The sequence below is a fragment of the Elephas maximus genome, chromosome 1, assembly GCF_024166365.1.
Source record: "Elephas maximus indicus isolate mEleMax1 chromosome 1, mEleMax1 primary haplotype, whole genome shotgun sequence".
Taxonomy (NCBI): Eukaryota; Metazoa; Chordata; class Mammalia; order Proboscidea; family Elephantidae; genus Elephas; species Elephas maximus.
In genome coordinates, this window is record NC_064819.1 from 20,084,010 (window position 1) to 20,107,245 (window position 23,236).

A 23,236-nucleotide genomic window follows, 5' to 3' on the forward strand; every position below is an offset into this window, starting at 1 on the left:
ATCCTCATGGTAAGCTGGGCCAACTCATAACACCCTCCATTAAATGGGGGCTGATTAAGGCCAAGGATGAAGGATGGAAACTAACATTTACAAAGCACCTCCCTGGGTGGCACAAACAGTTGAGTGCTGGGCTACTAACTGAAAGGTTGGTGGCTCCAACCCACCCAGAAATGCCTCAGAAGAAAGGCCTGATGGCCTGCTTCTGAAATAGCAAGGCATGAAAACCCTATGGAGCAGACCTACTCCAACGCACATGAGGGCGCCAGGAGTCGAAATGGACTGGTCATCAACTGTTTTATTTTATTTTCCCTGTAAGTCAGGGGCTGTGCTTGGGGCTATAGCATGCCTCATTTAATTGGAATCTCACCACAGTCCTGTGAGAGGACATTTGTTTTTGCTGTTAGTTGCCAGTCTTTTCCAACTCATGGCGATCCCATTACTATCACCATTTTACAGAGGTAGAAACCGAGCACTTAGTAGAATAACCATTATGTACAGCCCAGGAAGACCGTTTTAAAGATGGATTTTCCCATGGGATTTTAAAAAATCTTTTGCACTGTCCCACTCCCTGTCATCCTGTGACCCCAGCCTCCCATCAACCTCAACCCACCTTCCTTTAAGGAAGTGCTCCTCTAGTCTCCCCTTCCAAAGTCTTACTTCTGCTTATCTCAACTCATTGATGAGAAGAAAACATTGAGAATGAATTAATCCTCAAAAAAAGCAGAGAGATCACTAGCCCCCCTCCTAGCGACTTTGCAGAAGGGAAGCGCTTTCATCCCAGTGAGGCTCCATTTAGAAGCTGAGATTTACATGATGGTATAACCTGGAGCTAAATAGACTGTGTAGAAGCATCTAACCTTCCTCTGTTCCCCACTCGGATCCCTACCCAATCTCACCTCCTGTTTGTTCCAACATCCATTCATTTGAGCTAAACCCCAGGGTGGTCATCCATGACTCCTCCCTCTGCATTCCTCATTGGTCCAATCCAACATCACCTCCTGCTGAGTGCCTCTACCTTCTCCTCCAAGCTATGATCACCACCCTAGTTCCATCATCCCTCTCCAGGAGTACTCCAGCACCCCGCCCACGCCAACCGGACCACTCACTGTTTACTTCCTCGAAGGTGTCTATTACTTTGGCCAGTCCTCTCATCTGCAATGCTGATAACTCTGTCCCTGCCCAGATCTCGAGCCCCCCACCCCCCTCTGATCCCACCCTCTGCCTGGACATTCACTTGGAAATAAATTCAATGTCCTCCTCCCCTACTAGACCGAACCCTTCGTAAGAGCTAGAGCGATGACTATCTTACTCACCATTATAACCCCAGGGCCTAGCACGGTGGACTACTGGTCCACGGTAGAAAGATGTGGCAGTCTGCTTCCATGAAGATTACAGCCTTAAAAACCCTATGAGGCAGTTCTGCTCTGTCTTAAAGGGTCACTATGCGTTGGAATTGACTCAACAGCAATAGGTTTGAGTTTTGTTTTTTGTGGCTTCTTTAGTCCCCAGTGAACCTCCCGGGGCCCCACAAGGATCAAGGCACAGGATTGGCTGCAAGGCGCTTGTTCTCTTCCAAGGGCCATGTTCAGCTTTCTTTCACTCAATCGGGCTCTCTCTTCAACTCTCCAGAGGGCCCTGAGGCCCAGCCTTCTCCCGCTCTGTCTTGTGAACAGCCCAGTTTGTCCCCTTCTCTTGTATACCTCTCCTTATGCTACCCCTTCCTCAGCATTGAGCTGCACCTCACACCAATATCAGCAAGGCCTGGTCCAGATTGCTCTCCTGGGGCCAAGCTAGGTTCAATGTACTCCTCCTCTCTCTGATCTGGTCCGTTTTGAGGCAGGCTTGGGGTGTAATCTCGGGGTAAAACATGTGGCTAAGAACTCCGGTAGTCAGTGCCCTGAATCCCTCTCTCCATAGTGGGCTGCTTCCCTGGAATGGCAGACAATAAACATGCACCTTGATATTATTCTCCAACAGTTACTATTATCTCAGATCTCTGCTACTGAGTCTAACTATAGCCGATTAGAACTTTAGACACATCTAAGAAGGTAAGTTTCCGTTTGTGGGAAGACTAAAGTGCTGAGCTCAGTTACCATTGTCCTGTAAGAGCCCAACAGTCTAATCTGGACCTGGACCTGGATGGCCCAGTCAGAGGTCCCAGGTACCACAGTTAGGATTCAGCCCATGGCTGCTGGGGGACAGTCACTCCCTGGTCACTGACCCTCCTTGAAGTTTGGCTCCCTGCAAATCCGAGGCTTGGCCTCAGGCCAGGATTCTGTTTTCTGTTTCTTAGCACAAACATAGGTGGGGTGACAGGCATCAGAGCTCTGCAGCTCTTAAACAACACTGAAAATTCTGTGCATTTCTTCCAGGGGAAAGAGAAACCAAAAGAACACACAGAGTTCCCTTTCCAGAACAACCCTGCCTTATGACAGTGAACTGTGGTCCTTGGGGCCAGCTTCATCAAAAAGCATGTACTGAGTGCTCTTGGCAAATATATACTATATATATGCATTGCCATCGAGTCAATTCTGACTCATAGCAACCCTATGGGACAGTAGAACTGCCCCATAGGGTTTCCAAAGAGCACCTGGTGCATTTGAACTGCCGATGCTTTGGTTAGCAGCCGTAGCTCTTAACCACTATGCCACCAGGGTTTCTTCTTGGCAAATACTGCCCCAAAACACCTTCTTCGGGGTTATCAGTGGGGAAGGGAGGGAAAGCAGGCATTTCAGGCTTTGCATGTCTTTGTATTCTAATTTCTACAACTGGTGTGTTTCATTTTAAAAATTAAAGAAAAAAATGTTTTTTCCTCTGGATGCCTTCCTTTTTAGACATAGAATCAGAGAATTGTGGGTTCTCAAGGAGCTATTGAACCCTTGGAGATCATCTAGGCCAGACCCACCTTGACAGAGGAGGAAACTAAGCCCACAAAGGGAAGGACTTGCCCAACATCATACAGCTTAAATCTTAAATATTCAAGGTTCACCAGAAAGAAGGCGGTCTTTAGAATCCATTTTCCGGACACATTCATCTATAAAATTAGTTGTTCCACCGCAAATCATATTGGAACATGGACAGCTGCAGAAAATGTAGCCTAAAATTTCCCCCAAGAAAAAAGGAAAGGCAATTAGACGTAAAAAACAAACAAACTGAATTTGACCACTCCGGCAGTAGGCTTGTTAAAGCTCAAGGATTGAGGGAGAAAACACTGCCAGGGCATGGATAGGGTAAAGGAGGCCACCCTGCCTATATATTTACCTATATCCTTATGTTCCTTTATCTGTACATTGAGAGAGAGAAGAGGAAAGTGATGGAGTGAAAGAAACAATATCACATGAAAGAAGCATAAGGAGGGTGACTGATGGGGCAGGTTGAGCAATTTATGGCTTCTCCTTTCTCACGCTCCAGGGAGAAAAACCCAAGTTGTAGGAAGATTGGAGAACATGGAAAGAACATTTCCAAGGAGACCTTTGGAAATCATGGCAGGAGGAGCTTCCTAACAGTCCATGGTGAGGAATGAAGGGGCGGATTATCCAATTGGCAAGGTAAGCATAAGGTCATCTGAAATTGTTCACTACAGATTAGTAAGTAAACACAAGTAAGCGTGTGCTTAACTTGCTTACCAGGTTGTCTGCCTCTGTCAGGGATTATAAATTTGAAGAGGCTTTGATTCTGTAGGAAGATGTTATAGGGTTGGGAGAGAGACAGATGCTAGCCATACCTAGAGGCAGTCTTTGATGCAGTTAAAAAAAAAAATTTAAATTATTCACTATAGATATTCTGGTAAGCAAAGTAAACACCATGCTTACCTTGCATACTGGATATACCACCCCCATGAGGAGGGCTCTTAGGAAGAACTGGAAGGAGGTTCTTTTCTGCACGCTGGAATAAATAGGGAGCTGAGGGTCTTTCTTTTTCTAGTGTTTGCTTAGGCTGAATGCTGGCAACCCAAAATATGACAAAAGTAACCTGTTGATAAGAAAAAACTGTGTTCGTTCTTACTGCAGCAAGGGAAAGCACAACTTTAACAGAGTCTTAGTGGTGCCCAGGAGGGAGTCAGGTAAAGTCAAGGTATCTATTGGGACTTTGAAGTCTGGTTTAAGGTGAGTCTTTCAATGAGTGTGGGGTGGGGTTCATGGTTAGACTTGGTTAAGGATCATGATATAATGGTTTAGGATTGGTGGACGCAGCCAAGCAAAGACTTTAAGGTGAGGAATTCAAAGAACATTGGGGTGTAAACTCATCTGATACTTTCTGATGAAGAGTTGATAAGTCTTTTCAGAAAGTCCCTGGGACGAACAGTAAAATCATCTGCAACTTTTATCTTGCTAGGAAAGATAGGGTGCTTCCCACACCTTCCCACCCTTATTTCATATAAAAGAGTTTTCTAGAACAGTAACGTTATATTAATGAAGATGGTAGAATAAATAACATAGATGGTAAGCTGTGTGGGTATGGATGGTTTCCATTCTTACCAGGAAGACTACCTTGGAGTGTTATGCTCAGTTCTGGGCAACCAACTTTAAGGAATATTAACAAATAGGGCATGTCCCAAGGTTAGCGACCAGGACGATGAAGCAAAGTTTCACAGGTAATGACCACAAGAACTGAGGTGTTCAGCCTGGAGAAATGGAGAGTCTGGGATCTGCCCCATGCCTGAAGGTCTGGGACAGTTGCAGTGTTCTCCATGGACCTGGAAGGTGGAATTAGGACCAATGGGTTAGAGTCACAGAAGTAGGCTTCAGCTTAATTTAAGAAAGACATTCTAAGTGTTAGAAGGGTTTGGGAATGGAATAAATTGTCTCACAAGGTGGTCACCTTTCTGACAGAAGACTGCCCAAGTAGGCAGTGTGGACGTTGTTGCAGAGGCCATCATTGTATCTACCTATGGGTTCTTCTCTCTCTCCCTTTCTCTGTCTAAGTACTATCCATATTTTAAGATCAAGACCAAATGCTACCTCCCTTTATGAAGCATTCTGATCCCTCCCCAGTGGAAAATGATCAATAGCTCTTACTGATTAATAGCTACTATGTCACTATCACTGTCTGCCTGCCATTATTGTGAGTGAGGCTCTTTCTTTGGCTCGCTGGGAGGCTTTGAGCAGACCATGTCCCCTCTCTCTCAGCCTGGGTTTTCTCATCTGTAAAATGAGGGATTTAGATAAGTGTCTGACCCACTTTTGCATGCAGTGGCTCTCAATGACTTGAAAGGACTGCGTGAAAAAGCCAAGACACAAGATTGACTTTCAAGCTGTGCTCTGAGACCTAAAAAGATGTCTCAGAAAAGAGGAAGCTGACTTATTCTTTCTGACTCCAGAGGGTAGAAATCAGGCTACACATTGGGGTAAGTTGACAAGATCGGATTTCAATTTAATGTTAGAGGAGACATCCTAATAACAGTCTCTTCTATCCTAATAACAGTCTCTGGACTACCTTAAGGTAGGAAGGTAATGAGCATTCCATTCCCAGGGGTGTTCTGCTGGAGGCTAGTGAAATGAGTATGGGCAACTATGTCAGTTAGGGGGCTTTGGGCTGCAAGTAACGAAATAACAATTAAAAAGGTTTTAAACGATAAAGAGTATGTTATTGACAATAAGTGAAGCCCTGAGATACAGTGACTCACAGGTAGATGTTTCAACACATCAAGGATAGCAGGGCTCTGGGATAGCTTCTCTGGAATACTAATGGTGTTCCCCCATGGTCCAAGACAGCAGCCAGAGTTCAAATAACACTTCCTCATACAAATGTGCCCAAATACAGAAAGGCCCAGGTGTTGGGTTTCTTTTTATGAATAAAAAAAGATATTCCCAGAAGCCCTCACAGATTTCCCTTTACATCTCATTGATGAGGGTGGTATCACACTCCCACACCTCCACCAATCACACCAGCACAGAAGAGGAATTAGCTTAACTGGTTTAATCTAGTCAACAGGCACTGGGAGTGCCCATAAAACCCATGAGCACCCAGTGCTTGAACGAAATTGGGACTCAGCCAGCAAGGAAGAAGAGGAGAGTTACTGGGTGGGCAAAGTACGTGGTCTGCCATAGCAGGAATTTCTGACTAAACAGCCACTGAGGTTGATTCCAACTCATTGATTCTATTTCTAAGCTTCTTTCCAGTTGGAGAATCCTAATTTTTATAAGTAGCCACTCCTTTCTCAAAAACTGCTTTTCTGGCTTCTTATGGCCCAATTTTCCTCCCCCACTTCCTGTCTTTGAGGCTTCAGTGAGCCCCTGGTGGCACATTTGGCATGTAAATACTGTGAACACAGCCCCGATGAGCTGGGTGTAAGCCCACAGAGTGAAAACAGGCAGCTAACTGCAGTTTTAGTCTCTCCCTCAATTTCCCTGCAAAAAAAAGAAACCAGACAAGCCTGTATGAGAGGAAATGCTGGCTACAGAGAACGTATTCTCTCTGATTCTGCTCTGGATCAAACCATGGTTTCAAGGCAGACAGACATCTTGGAGGTTAAAACGGGGTGGAATTATGCTCAGGGGGCTAGCCTCTCCTATCTGCCTAGGACTCCTGAGAAAACCAGTGCTATCCTGAAATAAGGTATCCCTCGAGCTCTGGTGGCTGCTAACCAAAAGGTTGGCAGTTCGAGTCCACCAGCCACTCCTTGGAAACTCTGTGGGGCAGTTCTACTCTCCTACAGGGCCACTATGAGTTGGAATCAACTTGACGTCAACGGGTTTGTGTTTTTTTTTGGCGGCGGAAGGGAGGTCAAGGGGATGGCACAAAGGGTGAAGTGCTTGATTACTAGCTAAAAGGTTGGTAGCTCAAACCCACCCAGAGGCTCCTCAAAAGATAGGCCTGGCGATCTGTTTCCCAAAGGTCACAGCCTTGATAACCCTATGGAACAGTTTTACTCTGCACACATGGGTTCGCAGAGTCGACTCAATGGCAACTAACGATAACAACAGTCTCACCTTGGGAGTCCTGGATGGCGCAAATAGTTAAGCACTTGACTACCAGCTGAAAGGTTGGTGGTTCAAACCCACCCAGAGGCGTCCCAGAAGACAAATCTGTCAATCTGCTTCTGAAAGGTCACAGTTCTAACTCTGCACACAAGGGTTCACCATGGGTTAGAATTGACTCTACAGCGACTAACAACAACAACATCCTGAAATAACCCCAGCCAGCAGCCTAAAGCCAAAGTCGGCCTTAGTGTCCAGCCCCTAAATGCCAGAGATGGAAAGAGGGGTGGCTGAGACTTTGGCTTTCACTGTGTAAGATCCATACGCTGGGGGTTCTCACAACAAATAGAAAAAGAGAAGTGAGATTCTGAATTGGCAAAAAATAAAAGGCAAATGTCCATCATGTGGTTTCAGAGCCTGTGGCTTCTCACCCTCACCCCCACGCCCCCCAGCCATTGCCCTTCATCCTCTGCCCACCTACTCCCATCCCTGCTCCCTGTATTCATCCACATGATACCCTAGTAACTAGCATTCGCCAAGCAATAAACATGGGAGGAGGGAGGTGGAACACTCCCATAATTCCTCATAAATGGAACCAAGAAAAACAATGAGCATCTGAGCAGACAGCATGTGACAGACATAGAAGCTGGAAGACTGGAGTGGCAGGCTGGCTGGGAGGACTGGCGTTGGATCAACTGGTTGTGTTGATGTGCTGTTAATGAGCGTTAGGTTGGAGGCCATTCATCCCACACCCAGTCAGTGAACCTCGAATGCTTCAGACCCTGTGCTAAGGCAGACCAGACTACAGGAAGGAATGAGACTTGAATCTGCCCTAGAGAAGTCACAGAGGGCTTATATAGGAGGTAAGGCACACACATAAACACCCATGGAAAAGTCAGGCTGTACTAACTCCAGGACAGCAGGACAACATCCCACTGAATCCCTGATGGTTTTCTAGCATCTAAAATAAAATTTAATTCTTACTGATTTCCTAGTATGAGCCCAGCTCCATTCTTTCTTACTATGTATGATTTCATTTAAACCTTACCCACAGCTCTAGGCATCCGGTACTATTATTTATAGCAAGTAAACTGAGGTCCAGCATAAAGTTAAACTGAGGTCCAGCATAAAGTAGCAGACCCAGGATTTGGACCAAGAGCCTCTGATTCTAGAACTGGTTCTCGAACTTGCAGCCTTGACCATAACACTACACTCCCTCTAGAACTGAGCATATAACAGATATCTAATATGCATTTGTTAAATGGGTGAAAGAATGAAGAAACAAATAGATGATGAGAGCTCGTAAAAGATAAAGAATTCCGGTTGAGAAATTTTCATGAAATCTTATTTAGGCCCCGGTCTATAGTGTGGATAGGGAGATTGGGAGAAGGCATGTATGGCAGACAGATGTTAAAGTGGTCCCCATAACCCCCACCTCCTGGTATTCATGCCCTTGTATAAGCTTTTCGTCTTGAGTGTAGGCAGGACCTGTGACTTGTTTCTAACCAAAAACAACAATAACAAAGGTGACAGATGTCAGTTCTGTGGTTGTGTGACATAAGATTGTAGTGCCCATCTTGCTAGGAGACCAACTCCCTTGCTGGCCTTGAAGAAGCAAGTAGGCATGTTGGGGGCGGAGGGGAGGAAGCTGTGGCCAGGAAATGAGGATAGGCTCCAGCCATCAACTAGCTGGGAATGAAGAGCAGCCTTTGGCCAACATTAAACAAGAAAATGAGGGCCTTGACCCTACCAACAACCATGTGAGCTCAGAAATGAATCCTCCAGCTGAACCTTGAGTTGAGGCCACAGCCCTAACTGATACCTTGAGTACAGCCTTTCAGAGGACCCAGTTAAGCCACGCTTGGATTCCTGACCCACAGAGATTGTGAGATGCTAAATGCATATTGTTTAAAGCCACTAAGTTTGTGGTGATGTTGTTGCGTAGCAGTAGTAACTAGGACAGCATATTGTTAGGTGTCATGTGTTCAGCTATCTCTTAGTGTTTAGGGCAGGGGGTTCCTCCTTCACCAAAGGGGTAAATAGGAGGCAATCAAGACAGGGGTCTGTGAGAGGAATGGGTAGGTCCCTTTAAGCAACCCTCAAATTACAAAATGTTGGTAAATATATACAGTTAAGGCTGACCCATGTCTCTGACACCTCCTAACAAAACCCTGGGGTAGGGAACCCCAATCTCACTCTTTAGAGGGCCCGAATCAGCTTGTGACAAGGTAGAGGTCTGGAGCTAGGGCCCCTGGGGGACAAGGGCATGTCTGAGTTATGTTGGCTTCTCAACCTTTCTCTACTCTCACAGCAGTCAGCCCAGGACCTACCCTACCATTACCGCTCCAGTGAGGCTTCCTGGAACCATCAGGGCAACAGCTCTAACTCAGCCCGGCCTCACTCTGCAGAGACTTCTGTTCACTCCACAGCTAACCAAGAAACTGCTGTGCTGTTTTGAAAGTGACTCTGGGGGACTCAAGAAGATGGTTAATAGTTGAAAAAAAAGAAAGACCCATTGCTTTCAAGTCAATTTTACTCATAGCGACCCTATAAGACAGAGTAGAACTGCCCCATAGGGTTTTCTAGGAGCGGCTGGTGGATTCGAACTGCCAACTTTTTGGTTAGCAGCCAAGCTCTTAACCACTGCACCACCAGGACTCTGGTTAATAGTTAAAAATAAAATTCAAGAGTTTGCAAATGGATTAAAGGGAAGAACTTTTGTCTTGTCATTTGAAAAAAGATATTCAGTAAAGACCCCTTACTATTGTCCCTCTTCTTTTGTAATAAAGTAGTTGAATGATTCCAAAGCCCCCTTATCTTAGTGAGAGGTCTGAGAGGCAGAGGTCAAGGGAGGCTGCCTGGCATTGTGACTTTGTATGAGAGCTGGAGCTCCTGTGAGGAGGAGTTAGCTCTGCGGTGAAAATCTTTCTTCTTTAATTGGGGTTCAGAGAAGAAAAGGCTTCTGTGTCTCTCATACCCAGCCAAATGGCTATTGGAAGAGTGGTCAGAAGTTTGGTTCATTGGGACCTGACAGTCCTGGATCATCTAGAGGAAAGTTCTGATGAAGAAGGAAATGGAAATCAGGTCAGGCTGGAGAGGAAAACTGTGGGAGAGAGCAGCAGCTCTGGGCACATCACATTCCTAGAAGGAACTTAAAATGTGAAATCCCCAAGACCATGACTTACTAGGGAGTCTGGTCAATGCTCAGAGGAATACAAACACACCCAAAGGAAAACCAAGGCCACATTCCAACCGTTCCTTCCAGTCACTGCCCCTGGTGACAGAAAGAAAAGCAACTTTAAAGGACATCACGGAAAGAATTTCATTCATTCAACCAATACCTCCAGACCACCTTGGCCGAGGCACTATGCTGGGCACAGGCCATGTCATGGGGGTAAGATGTGGCCCCTGCCCTCCAGGAGCTCCAAGACCAGTGGGAGACAGAAGGAAAATAGTGACTGTACTCAAATAGGGATCCGTTCAGCGAGCTCACTCATGCAGCTGTGGTCAGCTCATGTCACGCGAGGAACCTCGGCTCTCCTCCACATGATCCACCCAGAGGCACCTCGGGATAAAGGCCTGGCAGTCTACTTCCAAAAAATCAGCCATTGAAAACCCTATGGAGCACAGTTCTCTGACACACATGGGATCAGAATCGACTTGATGGCAACTGGTCTGGTCTTGTTACTATCCCATATGCTGTACAGTGTAGAAGAGAGGGCTGAGAGCCCCTGGGGTGCTCCCTAGTTCTTGGAAGCTGCCCTACCTCTCTCTGTCTTTCTCCTCTCTTCCTGCAGCCCTCTCTCTTGTATTGACTCTCACCTCTATCCCAGGAATAGGTGGGATGGGAAGCAGCATTTTTGATTGTCACAATGACTGGGAAGTGCTCCTGAGATGCTAATCACCCTACAATTCACAGAACAGTCCCACACAATGAAGAATTGTCCTGTCCAAAAGGTTAATGCAGATTTTATCCCTTCAGCGTCCCCTCAAATGCAACCAAATCCCTTTCTCCCCTATCTGGATTCTGTCATTTGTCTCTTCAGAAATACTCACACCTCAGTCTCCAAAAGTCCCCACTTTGTGTCTTACAAATCTGACAGCCAGTGCCTTTTGTCTCCACCAAGAGAAGAAGGACAACTCTGAGGGTCCACTGGCTCCCTAAAGGAAAGGGTCAGTTCTGGACCTGTGCCTGGGTCAGCAGAGAAAAATGGCGGAAAGGCCTTCCAAGCTGGGGTGTGTTGTGGTTAATTCTCCCCTGGAGTCTGGAGTATCTAAACTCAAACTCTTCCCACCACTGAGAGGATGAATCTCCTTCTGAACTCACGCTTCTAGATGAGAAATGTGTATTACCCCTACCAGCCCTTCGCTGCACTGACTTAAATTGCAAAGCTTCCTATATGAACTTGACAACAGAAGTCCAAATGCTTCTCCGCTAGAGCCAACAGCAACGGTGGTGGGAGAGGTGGATCCTCAGTTCTCCTTGCCATTCATCATCATCATTGTCATCATCATCATCAGTTATTACCATTATTACTAGGTCTTACAGAGAGACTCAAACTGGTGAGAGTGCTGTCACTGGAGAGTTCTGATAGCATGGATCATTGTTAGTAAAAAATGGATCAAGGCTGCAGTCCCACTAGTGAAGGTCTTTGGGAAAACTGGCTCCCTGATTAGCTTAATAAGCAGTCTAATATTACATTAAAAGTGTTCAAGAAAAATTCTCTCAAGATGAAGAAAGATGCCAGGGGGCCAAAAGACAGAGTGGGTGACATAAACCAGAGACTCCATCAGCCTGAGACCAGAAGAACTAGATGGTACCCAGCTACCACCAATGACCGCCCTGACAGGGAACACAACAGACAGTCCCTGATGGAGCACGAGAAAAGTGGGGTGCAGAACTCAAGTTCTAGTAAAAAGACCAGACTTAATGGTCTGACTGAGACTGGTGGGACCCCAGAAGACTGGGCCTCTGGACTCTCTGTTAGCCCAACAACTAAAACCGTTCCCAAAGCCAACTCTTCAGACAAAGATTAGACTGGACCATAAAACATAAGATGGTACTGATGAGGAGTAAGCTTCTTAGCTCAAGTAGATACAAGAGAGTAAGTGGGCAGCTCCTGTCTGGAGGCAAGATGAGAAGGCAGAGGGGAACAGGAACTGGTTAAATAGATGCAGGAAATACAGCATGGAGAGGAGGACTGTGCTGTCATATTATAGGGAGAGCAACTAGGGTCACATAACAATGTGAGTGTAAGTTTTTGTATGAGAAACTGACTTGAATTTTCAACTTTCACTTAGAGCACTCATACACACACACAAAAAAAATGCCAGGGGGCATTGGAAGGGCTCATTTTTCACTCTTTAACTTGGAGGACTTGGCAGGAAAAGGGGCGATGACTACTCCCTGTAGAGGGCAATGCTCCAGATGGCTCCCAAAAACCGGGCTGGGAAGGTTGCTCCTTGGCACTCTCATTTGCCAGCATGACTGTCTAAATGTCCAAGCCCAAAGTAGCATTTGCAGAAGGTTCAGAGCAGGATCCCTTTCAGAAGGCAGTCTGTCCCACTGTTTCCAAACTGGGTGTATCTATTTGCTAAAGTATTAGGTCCTCATCGTCCATTGAACAAGGTGTGTCAGTAAAGGTCCTTGCTGGAAATGGGTACCCACTCAAATGGAATAACCAAGAAAAGACGAGGTGTAGGCAGTGTTAGGAAGGCTGGAGAACCTCAGGGCTAGCTGCATCAGAGAGCAGTTACCTGAAGGGTCATGGGAAGAAGCAAAGGCCAAAACACTGAAAGTAGGCTGTGGCTGTAGGAGAGGGCCATTTACAGGGACTATGGCCAAACAGCACGGTGAGAACCAGGGGCATAAATACCTCGACCTCCATCTCCTCCTCTTCTAATCTCCTCTTGCTGGTGCCTCCCATCCAACAAACTAAGTGGAAGGCAACACAGCTCAGCCTCCTGGACCACAGAGCAGGCTGGCTGGATCAGGTAACATTTGTTGCATAATAAACCACCAAAATTAAGTGGCTTGAAACAGTGACCTTCTTTTTTAGTCCATTATTTTGCAGATTAGCAGTATTGAAATTTAAGTTGGGCTCCGCTGTGTAGTTTTTCTGGTCAGGGCCAAACTCAACTGATCTTATCTGGATTCGCTCATGTTGTTGTTAGGTGCCATTCAGTCAATTTCAATTCATAGCGACCCCATGTGACAGAGTAGAACTGCCCCATCAGGTTTTCTTGGCTGTCATCTTTATAGAAGCAGATCACCAAGTCTTTCTCCCACAGCCACTGGGTGAGTTTGCACCACCAACCTTATGGTTAGCAGCCAAGTGCTTAACCAGTGCTCCACCAGTGCTCTTTGGTGGGTGGAGAGAACTGGCTAGTTTAGGACAGCCTTGTCTGAGATGGCTAGAAAGACTGAGTGGAACCTCTTTTGGCATGAATCCCTCACCCTCCTGCTGGCTGGCTAGGGCTTGTGCACAAAGCACTCAAAGAGCTCCAAAAACAGCAAGCAGGCAAGCCCCAAATGCAGGCACTTTTCAAACCTTCTGCTTCTGCCACATGGCCGTCCCAGGTTCAAGGAATAGAGAAATAATTCTACCTCTTAAGGGGAGGGGAAGAATGGGTGTCCACTTTCCAACTCTAACATGGTCTTTGCTCTGGCCAACCAAAAAAACCAAACCCATTGCCATCGAGTTGATTCCAACTCATAGAGACCCTATAGGACAGAATAGAACTGTCCCATAGGGTTTCCAAGGCTGCAAATCTTTATGGAAGCAGATTGCCACATTTCTCCCACAGAGTGGCTGTAGCCGAACTTTTGGGCCACAATATTTAAATTCTTCCCATATGCAAAATATGCCCACCCATATCCCAGGACCTCCAAACCCAGATGTCTTCTGTCTGGGCTTATTCCCCCTGTATCAGTTGGGTTTTGCGTCATAACAAACCACCCCAATACTTAGAAGTTTAAAATAGCAACCATGTATTTAGCTCACAATTCTGCAGGTTGGCAATTTGGCCTGGGCTGGGTTGGGCAGTTCTACTGATCTTGGCCAGGCTTGACTGACCTCTGCTGGGGTCACTCATGCATTTGTGGTCAGCTTCTTTCAGCCAAGGAGTGTCAGTTCTCCTCCACATGTTCTCCTGCCCTTCAGCATGCTTATTCACAGGATGGCAGAACTCCAAGATCAGCAAGAAAGGAAAAACCCCAATACACAATTGCTTTTCAAGCCTCTGCATCATTGCTAATATCCCATTGATGGAGCAAGACACATGGCTGAGCCCAGCATCAGAGGAGGGGAGCACAGAAAGTTACAAGCAAGGGGGCATGGAGCCCAGAGGGGGATAATTGAGGACCATTTTTTAAATCAGTCTACCACGATGGAGAAAGTGAGGCTAAATCTGAACAGGCAAATAGAGAATATCTGGCTCACGAGTCTAAATGCCTTAACATAGCATTTGAGCCCCCTCAGAATGGGCCAACCTGCCTCCCCAGCATCAACTCCATTCATCCCCCAGCCACACCCTGCCAAACTAGCCTTTTCAGTTTCATGTACCTGCCCTACCTTTTCCTCCTTCCTGTCCACTGCTCTTTGGATTACCCTCTATCTTTATCTGAACAAATCCGCTACAGCCTTCTAGAACACAAGTCACACTACCCTCTCCCACACATCTTTCCTGATTCTTATCCCCTTCTCCACTGAGCCTACCACACACACACATACACACACACACACACACCTCCGTGCCACCATGATCATGAAGCTGGATGTGACTCTGCATTCCACCTACAATGTCTAGAGCTTTCGCTTTTTCTCTGCCTCTTTTCAGGTACTTAGGATACTATATTTTATTTGCAGGTGGATGTTTTCTCCTTTCTGGGCTGTGAGCCACCAGAGACCTGGTCCTTCTGTGGCCCTTTTTTGATCCTTCCCCATTCCAACAGTGCCCAGCATATACTAGATGGTGGGTGAATCCCCTTGACTTGAAGGGGTCAGCACTGAACAAGCCAAACACTGCAGAAGCAGGCAAGGCAAAAGAGCCAAGAAACCCCCTTCAGAGAGGGACCAGTCAAGAAACCCAAGACTCCAAGAAGCTCAGAGCAGCTTACAGGAGAGAAGAACCCAGAGGAACAGGAGTTAGGAGACCAGACGAGAGGCAAGGACTTGGCTTTGGGCTTTCCAGAAGACAGACTTGGTTCATAAAAATAATGTTCTGCATCCCACGTTGGTAAGTAGCATCTGAAGTCTTAAACGCTTGTGAGTGGCCATCTAAGGCGTACCTATAGGTTCCATCCCTTCTGGAGGAAAGGAGAATGAAGAAAACCAAAGATACAAGGAAGGTTATTAGCCCAAAGGACTAAAGGACCACATGAACCAGAGCCTTCACCAGCCTGAGACCAGAAGACCTAGGTAGTGCTTGGCTACCACCACTGACTGCTCAGGAATCACAACAGAGTTCAGAGCAGGATGGGAGAAAAATGTAGAACAAAATTCAAATTTGTAAAAAAAGACCAGACTTACTGGTCTGACAGAGACCGGAGGAACTCCCAAGACTATAGCCCCTGGACAGTCTGCTAACCCAGAACTGACACCACTCCCAAAACCCACTTTTCAGACAAAGATTAGACAGGTCTATAAAACAAGCAATAACATACGTAAGGAAACTGCCTGTTAGTTCAATCAAATACATGATACCAAATGGGCAACTGCAGCCCAGAAGCAAAACCTGAAGGCAGGAAGGGACAGAAACTGGACGAATAGACACAGGGAACCCGGGGTGGAAAGAGGGAGAGTGCTGTTACATTGTGAGGACTGAAACCAATGTCACAAAACAATATGTATGTGTGTATATATATATATACATTTTTAAATGGGAAATTAAGTCGAGCTGTAAACTTTCACCTAAAGCCCAATAAAATTAAAAAAAGAAGACAGGCCTGGGACCAGGGGTTGAAATCACAGGGAGACTGTCCTCAACTCCATCTGAGGAAGAACTTCCTAAAAGAACAGTCCAGATTTAGAATGTGCCAGTAAGGGGAGGGTTGAGCTACCCCCAACTGGCAATGAGTAAGTCTTCCTGTTAGTTCCTGAGAGAGTGTACTTGTGGGGGCGTTGGTCCATCTGCATGGAAGGTTTGTACATTAATAATTCCTTCAGTAGACTCTTGTTGCACCTTGGCACACGGGTGTGCGTTCATGGGCTCACAAATAAAGGGCGTTAATGAGCCAGCAGCTCTCCCTGTGAGGCAAGCCTGCGCAGAACCTGGCAGGCAGCCAATTCCCTGAGAGGCACTGGGCACATCGTGTTCTCAGGGCAACTGGCTTGTGGTTAGACCAGGGTGTGGAAGGTGTGGGAGAGGCGAACAGATGACAGGGGCAAGTGTCAGTCTGAAGGAATTCTAATACTTTAGGGAGGGCCATTCCAGTGATTTTTCCCCACCACGCATGCACACCTTGCACACCTGAGGGGTGGGACATCTCCCTCTTGTCAGAAACCAGAGGCTCGTCCCCCTCCCCACAGTGCTTCTCACCACGATAGTGGAGGATGTCATTGGGGAAGCCCCTGTGGTCCCCACACTTCCCTAATGTATATCCTCTTTGACCAGTCCAACTTTCTGTGGAGAGACAGTGTCCCAGAAAGGTGACATGGCCCCTAAATGCCAGAGTGAGCCAAGACTAGAGCCAGGTGTCCTGCTCCTGGACCTGAGTGCCAGGAAGGAAGGATAAGAAGGGGTGCTCATGCCAGTGGGAGATGGTTCCCAGGTGGCACCACTGCCTTCACAAGGAGTGAGCAGAGGACTCCTCCCTGAGAGCTGGGCCTGGAGTGGCTCTTCTGACCCCTCCCAATAATGTCCCTGGCATAAAACTTCCTTCTCAACGTGTCAAAACCCCGAATGTCCTACAAAGCCATCTCAGATGACACGTCCTTTCATCTTCTCATGAAAAGTTGTTGTTAATTGCTGTTGAGTCAATCCCACCCATGGTGACCCCACGTGTTGCAGAGTAGAACTGTTTCATAGGGCTTTCAAGGCTGAGACCTTTAGGAAGTAAATCGCCAGGCCTCTCTTTCAAGGCTCCTCTGGGTGGGTTCAAATCACCGACCTTTCAGCTAGTAGTTGAGCACTTAACTGTTTGTGCCACCCAGGGATTCCTTCCCATAAAATACCCCTGTCAAATTGTGGTGTTGGTAAAAAAAAAAAATACTGAATATGCCATGGGCTACCAGAATAACGAACAACGAACAAATCAGCCTTAGAAGAAATACAACCAGAATACTCCTTCGAGGTCAGGATGGTGAGACTTCAGCTCACTTACATTGGACACATCATCAGGAAAGACAAATGGCTAGAAAAAGACATCCTGTTTGGTAGAGAGTCAGCAAAAACGAGGGAAACCCTCAATGAGATGGATTGACACAATAACCACAGCAATGGACTGAAACATATCAACAATCATGAAGACGGCACAGGTCCAGGCAACCTTTCATTGTTATACATCAATACTATTTCTGAGGGCCGCATCCATCTCCCACCAGGAGGTGGGACATCCAGGAGGCTGACTTGGGCCCTATAATGAGGAAGCATCTCTGGCCACCAGAGCTGCCCAACAATGAAAGAGGCAGCAGAGGCTGGGCGAGCATGAGGCTGGGAGGTTATGTAGAAAGTTGTTGTATGAGAGGGAGGACTAGACCCTTCAACTGGCAAAAAAAACCCAATTCTAAGAATCTAAGTGCTAAAATCCAGCTCAGCAGTTTCATACACGTTGCCATTTTTAGTTTCTAGGAGGGTTGCCTGTTGTCCTTACCTCCTAGAGTGTATCACTTCCTCCTTGGGTCACCCCAGACCTGTACACACCTCTGTGGCCTTTCTCACTTGCTGCATTTTACTACCTAGACCACCAATATTTACCTACAGCCAGCTCATCATGAGAGATCCCTGAGGAAGGATGCCCTGTTATCTTCATGTTAGAATGCCCAGTTCCCAACACAGCGCCTGTTGCAAATTGTCTGTAATACCAAAAAAAACCCAAACCCACTGCCGTCGAGTCGATTGTGACTCATAGCGATCCTATAGGACGGAGTAGAACTGCCCCACAGAGTTTCCAAGGAGCGCCTGGCGGATTCAAACTGCCAAACTCTTGGTTAGCAGCCATAGCACTTAACCACTATGCCACCAGGGTTTCCTTATCTATAATACCAGTAATTAGTTGTCATATAAATGAGTCAACTTTAAGTTCCTCCATAGTTTCCTTCCTCCTGAAGCCCTGACCCCTCACCTCCTGACCCTTCTGTCTATAGGGCCATTGGTTCCTTTGTTGGTTCCTATCTGCGAAGCCAATTGATAAGTAAGTTTGGTCCTTGACTTAAAGGGACAGTTACAGACATGCACATATTTTAGGGTGAGGAGTGGGTATCTGAATACCTAAGAGAAATAAAACCTATTAAAACCAACTTTATACTTCTTCTTACCTACCCACTCAGGAGGAGAAATATTTTTCCAAGGAATTATAAATGAGACTCATAACTACCCTCTTTCCTCCACACACGTCTCAGACACCACCTCCCCAATGAAGCATTCCTGATCCCCAGCCAGTTGTCCTGCAAGCCCACACACAGTGTGCCTTTTCTATGGCACTCATGACCCACTGCCTCTGCTGCATTATTCATGACTAGGCTGTAGGTCCTGGTGTATGAGGGCTGGGTCTGATTCATCTCTGTCCCATCTCACCCCAGCCCCTACTCCTACCCTCAGGGCCTGGCTAAGACCCATGATCCAAAACCAAAAACCAAACCTGTTGCCGTCGGGTCAATTCCGATTCATAGCAACGCTATAGGACAGAGTAGAACTGCCCCATCAGGTTTCCTAGGATGTAATCTTTATGGAAGCAGACTGCCACGTTTTTCTCCCATGGAGTGGTTGGTGGGTCCAAAGTTAGCAACCAAACACTTAACCACTGCACCACCAGGGCTCCTTAGACCCAAGATAAGCCAGGTAACTTGAGTTGCATCGGGTAAAAGAAAGTATAACTAGGAGCATAACTTGGCTTGGATGGATTTAGGTTTAAGTTTCCAAGAAGCCACTGCCTGAACTCTGAGGCTAGGGAAGCTGGTGTGTACCTGGCCTGGGGCCACTTGTCCTGGGCTCTTGACAAAGCCCCAGCTAACTCTCTGTGCCTCATAACCCTGCCACAACATCCCCTGGGCTCATTGTACTGCTCTTGAGATACCTTCCTGTGTTTATGAAGGCAAAGTTGGGCAAGACAATCATAAAACCCCAGAAGTGTGGAGCTAAAGAGGGCTCCCATTCCAAGCTGGTATCCCCTTCTGCAGCATGCCTACCAAGTAGACTTCCAGCCTTGGCTTCAACAACCCCACCGACAGGAGCTAACGCCACCATCCTTGGACAGCTGTGCCTGTGGGACATTCTCCTTAGATTTTACATCTGCCTCTGAGCCCACCCTTGGGCTGTACAGAACAAATCTGCTCTTTCCTCCCCAAGGCAGTCCTTCAGATTCTTGGGGACAGCTCTCTTTCCCCTTGAGTCTTCTTTCTCCACACTAAACATCCTCAGTCCTTTCTCTGTTTTTCAGTTCATCCAAACAAAGCTATTGTTTTTAAGTGCTCTTGAAAGAACATTCTCCACAAGGTGAGATAGATATGAGCAGTTGTGTTAGTACTGACTCAACCCCTTGGCTGCATCTCAGTAAGAATAATTACTCTCACATATCTTCAGTGGTGCAGAAATAATTGGCAAGAGTCTTATTTGTACATGCACTTGCTCAGATCATACCAACAGAAGAGGATGGTGAGCGTTTTAAGACACTGTGATTTCTGCTTCTGTGGAAAAACAGAAGATTAGCATCCAATTCAGTTGTTACTTTTTTCTTTAAATATAGATGAGTGTAATGCAAGGAGCCCAAGAGCCAGTAACTCAATCAAAAGCTTCCCTTTAAGGATTTGGGGCAGGGCCTGTAGGAACAGAATGTGGGCCAGCCAGGTAATAGACCATCTCAACAGCCAAAAGGGGAAATTGATAATAGGAAAATTCCTAAAGGACTCCAGAGAGGCCTTGTTTTTTTGAAACGCTTCTTAATTGTCTTTTCCGGAGTCTTCCCTTGGGAGAACACTAGAAAGTGTTCAATAGATTGAGTCTCTTAAAAATGAATTCTAAAAAATTCACTAGAATCCTTCCTTTCTTTGTCCTTCCTTCTCTATTCCTTTCCTTCTTCTTTTTCCCCTCCTTCCTGAACATCATAGTGCTGCAACTTTCCCCAAACTCACCCTACACTCTTTTACATCACCTAAGAGAGGAAATCAATTTTGCTACCTTCTTAAGGCTTGAGGTATGCATGATTCATTTAAGCAACTTACAACACATATTAAAAGTAAAATATCAGCCTCCTTCCTTCTTTTTCCCTTACTTTATTCCAAAACATGTTGGAAGCAACAAATGCCTCAATGCTTTTGTGGTCCTGAGCTTTCATAATGTTGACTCACTTATGGCTTCACATGAGTGGGCCCGTGTTTGGAGTCTGAAATCTTCTTGTGATAAAGAGTTAGGGCCCAAACTGAACCTGCAGTAATGAGGTCTAACCTGTAAGCAAATTAAATATCACAGCCCTAGATTAATTTTAGGCCTGCAACATCTGCTGCTACTGGGTTCTATTAATTTTTTAAATTGGTGCAACCACCTTCCTAGAAGTGAATTTCATAGAGACATGTCACGTCAAGGAACATTTCCCTAATTATCTTTTTAATGGGAAGGACAAGCAAGGATTTTTTTTTTAAGTCTTAGAGTCTTCATTACATCATCTTGAATCTAATCATTGATCTTTCTTGAAACGAAAATGAAGCACCAGTGACAACATCTTCATTTCTGCTGGCTTCTAAGCCAAGGGACATGCAGGCAATGAGAACACACTCTCAGATCATGCCAACCTAGAAGATTTTCTAGTTTTTAAAAGAGCATCTCTTCCTTTCCTTCTAAACATTATAGCACCGGAATTTTCCCCCATCTCATCCCACATGCTTTTATGTCACCTGAAAGAGGAAGTCAATTTTGCTGCCTTCTTAAGGCTTATGGCACAGTGGCTAAGAGATTGGCTGCTAACCAAAATTCTGGCAGTTTGAATCCACCAGTCGCTCCTTGGAAACCCTACGGGGCCTATAAGGTGGTATGAGTCGGAATCAACTCAATGGCAATGGATTTTTTTTGGTTTAAGGCTTAAGTTAAACATGATTCATTCAAACAACTTACCGCATATATTAGAAGTATAAAACCAGGCCTCTGAGAGTATGAGGAAAAGATGGGGGTGAGGGGTGGGCACGGAAGACTTCATGGAGAAGATAGCATGTAAACTCCCTCCCATTTTTTTTCCTCCAAAGCCATGGTGCTCTGACTTGACCACCCCAGCCTGGAAGAGCCTACCCCTTTCCTCAAAGTGAGGCTTAGAAGCAGCCTATCCCTTGGGTAGGCATCAACTCTGGGCCCTCCACTGAGAGGGGGTGGTAGGGCATATGACATTATTCAGAACATTACTCAATTCAATTTCAAATGTCTGTAATTCACGATATTCCAAGGGGGCCGTTAAGAAGATGCTGACAGTGTGGTCTCCTTTGAAGTGCAGATATCCTGGGTGGCCCCACGCTGGTGCTGCTGCCCCAGATCCCACCCTTCTATTAAGAACCCTGCTTGCAAGGCAGCCTCTGTAAGTCTTGCTCCATCACTTGCTGAGCAATTACCCTCCGTGCCACCACCACATATGCTGGGACCAGTCCCTCTTCTAGGTCCTGGGAAAATCAGAAACGAACAATAATGGTATTTATATAGTAGTCAGTTTTTACATATGTGCCAGGCACTGTTCTTAGTTACTTTTATGCGTATTTAACCCATTTATTTATCACAACTCTGTGAGGTAGGTGCTGTTGTCATCCCCATTTTAAGGAAAAGAAGATGGGGGCACAGTGAGGTAAGGGGGACAGGATTCAATCTGGCTTCAGGACCTGTGCAACTAATTGCTATACATCCTGCTTCACCTGAGTGGGCCAGTGTTTGCAGCCTGAAAGACAGAGCCAGGCAGCCACCAGGGTTCTTCTAAGCAAGGGTCTGAGAACCAGGTTTGTATTAGTTATCTAATGCTGCTATAACAGAAACACCGCAAGTGGGTGACTTGAACAAACAGAAATTTATTTTCTCACAGTTTAGGAGGTCAGAAGTCAGAATTCAGGTTGCTGACTCCACAGGAAGGCTTTCTCTCTCTGTCGGCTCTGGGGAAAGGTCCTTGTCGTCAATCTTCCCCTGGTCTAGGAGCTACCCTGTGTGCTAGCTTAAGGTAGGTGTGAAATTATGCTTATTTTGTAGATGAAAAATCAAGGCTCAGAGAGATAAAATGACTTGACCAAGAGGCAACCAGCTATTAAATATTAAGGGAACTACCAAACAAACAGTTGCCATTGAGTCTTAGTTCAACTCCCGGCAACTCCATGCGTGTCAGAGTAGAACAGTGTTCCAGAGGGTTTTCAATAGCTTATTTTTTCAGAAGTAAATCACCAGGCCTTTCTTCCAAAGTACTTCTGGGTGGACTTGAACCTCCAACCTTTCAGTTAGCAGCTGAGCACATTAATCATTTGTACCACCCAGGGACTCTGCCAAGGGAACTAAAACCCTGCTTTTCTGTCTTCAAATCCAGTACTTTCCTTTGACACCATTGCATCCCAGCGGGAAGTTAGAAGTCAATATTATCTACGGTTTGTAATCACACGTGATGAGCAAGACGGACAAGAAAGGGCTATGGCTGTCACTGGATTCAAATCCTGGAGCAACTCCCAGTGTGTCAGCGTGCTCTGTCTGTGTTTATGAGGAAACCATGCCAGATTGGGCAAGAAGCTGAGAAAGGCATGTTGTGTGTGTTGCTAAGATATAATGCAGCCCATTTGGAATAGCCAACCCTGCCTGCACCTCAGTCAGACAAGCAGCACTAGGATGCACCAAGCACTAAGTGGGAGGCATATAGACTGGTGCACAGAGCATGAGGTTGGGAATCCAGAGGCCTCATTCCAAGTTCCAGCTCTGCCACTTATTAATGTGTTCTTGGCAAGTCATATACCTTCCCTGGGACTGAGCTTCCTCATCTGAAAAATGAGAATAAAACCCTATGTCCCACCTGTCTCACAGGGTCTTCGTGGGGAGAAGATGAGAAAATGGGCATTAAAAAGGCATATTTGTCTGCTGAAAAAGGTGGATGTATGTGAGGGCCACACCCCAGCCTTTTGCAATCTTTCCCAATACAGGGTGATTTGCTGCCCCTA

General features: G+C 46.1%; 1 long non-coding RNA gene across 1 annotated transcript in view; it reads right to left on the bottom strand.

The window, feature by feature from the left end:
• LOC126073397 (uncharacterized) overlaps positions 1-23,236 on the bottom strand; it is a 179,540-nt gene that overhangs the window by 4,308 nt on the left and 151,996 nt on the right. The window lies entirely within an intron of this gene.